The sequence below is a fragment of the Populus euphratica genome, unplaced genomic scaffold, assembly GCF_000495115.2.
Source record: "Populus euphratica unplaced genomic scaffold, PopEup_1.0 scaffold1395.1, whole genome shotgun sequence".
Lineage (NCBI taxonomy): Eukaryota > Viridiplantae > Streptophyta > Magnoliopsida > Malpighiales > Salicaceae > Populus > Populus euphratica.
In genome coordinates, this window is record NW_011501235.1 from 24,162 (window position 1) to 28,075 (window position 3,914).

The window sequence follows — 3,914 nt, forward strand, 5'->3', positions numbered from 1 at the left end:
AACTTTTATTTTTTAGCAAAATCAAACACCACTTTAAACCATGTGCTCTGATACCAATTGTTGGGAAATTCTGACCGGTGATGTACTAATATTTGCTCATAGGAGGTGAAGCACACTAAGACACGGTATTTACGTGGTTCGGCAAAACCGCCTACATCCACGAGAGAGAGTCTATATTATTAGAGATTAGAGAAAGAATATAAAACAAATACATGGAGGAGAAAGATCAATTCTCTCTACTCTACTCCAGCTTTCTTTGCTGCACTTGCAGTTGCTGCAATGGCAGCAAAGCTGCTGCCATTACAGCTCTCTCTTTCTTTTTTCTCTCTTCACATTCTCACAAAACTCTTTCTATTTTTGCCTTGCTGCCATTGCAGCTCTCTCTTTCTCTCTTCACATTCTCACAAAACTCTTCTCATTGCAGCTCTCTTTTTCTCTCTTCATATGCTCACAAAATTCTTCTCTTTGCTTTCTAAAATCATCATAAAATTCTTCTCATTTTGCTCTCTAAAATCATGTCTTTTTTATAGGCATCTATGGAAGCTTCTTTTATTATGTTGTCAATATTAGTAACCACCAATTCTAGCTCATTCAATGGTCGCTATCGATAGTCAATAGTTGGTGCATGCCTTACATAAAATAACAACCAACCTAACATAAACAGGTCGCACATAATCGATTACTTCCATATTATGAAGGTACAACTCGAGCACAATCATTCAAAACTATATGCGTGTGTGTTAGTTTAATTGCTAATCGACGTGGGATAGGGTGAGAAAGCCATTGAAATTACCATGAATATAAATTCATGACGAAAGAAAAGCTATTCGAATATGAAGAGTTCTTTTGCAGCATAAATAAATGGTCCTATTGCTCATTAACTAATTTGAAAAGATATCTCATGAAAACATTGTATGTATTAGTCATTTATTTAGTCAATAGAAAGTATATATATGCAAGTGCAATAACATAGGTGAGCCTCATTTAATTTACTAGCTTCATTTCTTGCTTAAACACACTTATTATCCATTCTAACCCGTACATGTAAGTATATAATAAGTCGATTGAGTACTTTTATCTTAAATATCAGAAGATCTTTGCGGGACTTAACAAGAATCTTTTTTCGGCAGTACTTGCTCTTCGACTCCTTGCACAGAATTTGCTGTCATCTTCCACCCAGTTATCGCTGTCGGATCATATTTGTTCTGGAGAAGAGATCAAATGTGGTTCCCCTCACAACACCAAAAATGGATCGTTTCGTTGGGTCACTTACATGTATGTATAAAACTTGATAGATTCAAATTCTGATTGTCTCGATGTGAATTACTTCAATTTCTTTGACAGAAAATTGGTACGAAAAAAGTTGGATGGATCTATTCACTATTCAATAGGTCGCTTCAAAAACTTGGAAACAATGTAAGTATCATAACTACATATACATTTCTCTTTTCAGTATTGAATCTACAGTGGTCACCATTGATGAAAATGAGGTTTGATCATATTGCCTACAACAGTAATCTTTACGGTAATCAGCTTCTGGTGGGATTCCTTCAACGCTGGGGAAATTACAGCATCTCAAGTATTTGTATGTTAAAGCTTGGATTCCTTCTTCTTTACATATAAATGATGGCATGCCTAGGCTGTTCTTATTTCTAAATAATGGTACAATGGCTTTGTGCAAAACATCAGGTACCTTTCAAGCAATTCGTTGACCGGGTCTATACCTCCAAGCCTGACAAAGTTGCAGAATCTGGAATATCTGTAAGTCTTCCAGTTTAATTTGGGTTTATACTTTAGTTTGCTCAGTTTTGAATCGCATTAACCTTATCCCTTTCAACATAAATATATGCAAATTAGAATTCCATAAAATTATTTTAAGCATCGTATGGATTTTATATCTAACATATTTCTATCACGCTTGCCAGTTCTTACCGAAGTTATACTTTTAAAGACAATTAATAATTAATAACTAATTCTAAATTGATTTGAAATTGTAACAAACGAACCTTTTTAATATTTTTCTTTGTGTTTGGCTTTTGTGTGATATTATGTTTTTTTGCTACATATAACAACTTTTTTCATCTGCTGAAAGTAATATAAACTCTCTTTTAGATCAATTTAGAGTTTTGCTACATATAACAACATTGTGATATTATGTTTTGCTCTTCAATTGAAAAAAAAAGAGAATAAAATATAAAATAAATGGTGTTGAAATTCCTTAGAAATGATAGTAGATAACCCTTCTAATGATGACTGAATTGTAGCACGCTCTGCTTCATTGTAAATCTAGCAGATTCTATCAAGCTTCCTAATGAATAATTAGTTCTAACAGAAGTCATATTTTAATGCTGTGATTTAAAGCCAATTACTAATTGATAATCTCTTTAAGCCATGTTCTCAAGTTAATTAATTACAAATAAATAAATATAAGGTATTGGTGAATTGTGCAATAATTAAGCTTAAATAACTTTTTAGTTGAGAGTATGTTAAAGTTATATATATATATATATATATATATATATATAGATATATATAGCTTATCAAATAACTTAAATTTTTAAATTGAAATGATTATTTATATAATACAAAGGCATTGAGATTATAATTTTTTTTGTCTAAAATAACTTGTAGATTATATAAAAAAAAAAACTGCTTAAAATTTCAGAAGGAATGTCTATCAATATTCGTGAAGTATAGAAAACTTCAGAAAGACCTTTTCTACACCACAACTGATAAAAGTTCCATTGATACAATATAGAATTGAATCTGTTGATGATATTAACTGAAAGTTTTTATCTTCCGGAACATGTATCATGAATCAGGGATCTTTCCAGCAACGATCTTGATGGCACCATCCCTTCGAATCTGAAGGGTCTACAATCGCTTCGTATATTGTAAGTCAATGGTATATTTGCAAGATATTTTTTTTATTATATATATTCATATATTTATTCTGTTATCTGGGTTGAAAATCAGGGATCTTTCCCGGAATAACTTGAATGGGCCAATACCAGACAGCATAATATTGTCAAAACTTGACAGTGATGTAAGTGTTTTTTTTATAGATTAAAACAGTCTTGCATCTATATATGGACAGCTTAATTCTCAATCAAATACCTGTACATCTTCCTGTCACAGCTGTGCCGACCGCAACTTCCTCAGTGGTACTATAAACGAAAATTTGGGCACACTCTCTTCACTTCAATCTCTGTAAGTTATATTCATTATACTTCAAGTAATATAACCATAAATTCACTCAACATACACCATAACGAGGTGATTTCCATAGTTATTTGAAGGAATTATAATTATAGTGCTTTTAAATTATAAACTATTCAATATTTTTATTCATTGTATTATAATAATTTATGTTATCACTCAGTTACGTAATTAATTATCTCGTAATTATGCCAGTTATTATATTAGTGTAGATCATGTTTTTACCTAAAAAAGTTATAAACAATTGAGTATAATTTCTAATAAAAGTTATTTGTGACCGAGATCGAGAAGAAAAAACATATTCACTCTTGTTACGTTATAAATACTATTTTATTATTTTGTTATCTTAAAAATAATGTAATAGTAATATATTGAGGTAGGCCCAAAGAAAGGAGCACATGATAAAGGCACAGCATGCCCAACAAGGGATTATTAATTTACCACTTGTCTTAAATGAAAGGAACAAACAACAACCAATAGACATGGCCACATAGGCCGAGATTCCGAAATTATTAATAAGATATTATTTATTTATTTATTAATACGAGTATTCAGATTAATTTTAAAATTAATAATAATATAAACCTTTAATAATTCTAATATCATTTATTAAGTTACTTTGGATATGGTTCTCTGTGATTGCATAGTTCTAGTTATTCACTGCTCCTTTTTTTTTTTTTTTTTTTTTTTTTTTT

At 30.7% G+C, this 3,914-nt stretch overlaps 2 long non-coding RNA genes across 3 annotated transcripts; both read left to right on the forward strand.

Annotated features, from left to right (window-relative positions):
- Positions 1-659: 659 nt before the first annotated feature.
- LOC105117508 (uncharacterized) lies at positions 660-1,408 on the forward strand. 2 transcript variants are annotated; one of them, XR_840768.1, is made up of 3 exons: positions 660-698; positions 1,131-1,275; positions 1,345-1,408. It is a non-coding gene; the product is annotated as an uncharacterized LOC105117508 (long non-coding RNA). The 2 variants fall into 2 exon arrangements; XR_840769.1 differs by lacking the exon at positions 660-698 and adding an exon at positions 1,020-1,044.
- A 115-nt stretch (positions 1,409-1,523) lies between these two features.
- On the forward strand, positions 1,524-3,239 carry LOC105117509 (uncharacterized). The gene is made up of 5 exons (XR_840770.1): positions 1,524-1,585; positions 1,690-1,761; positions 2,823-2,894; positions 2,977-3,046; positions 3,139-3,239. It is a non-coding gene; the product is annotated as an uncharacterized LOC105117509 (long non-coding RNA).
- Positions 3,240-3,914: the final 675 nt, after the last annotated feature.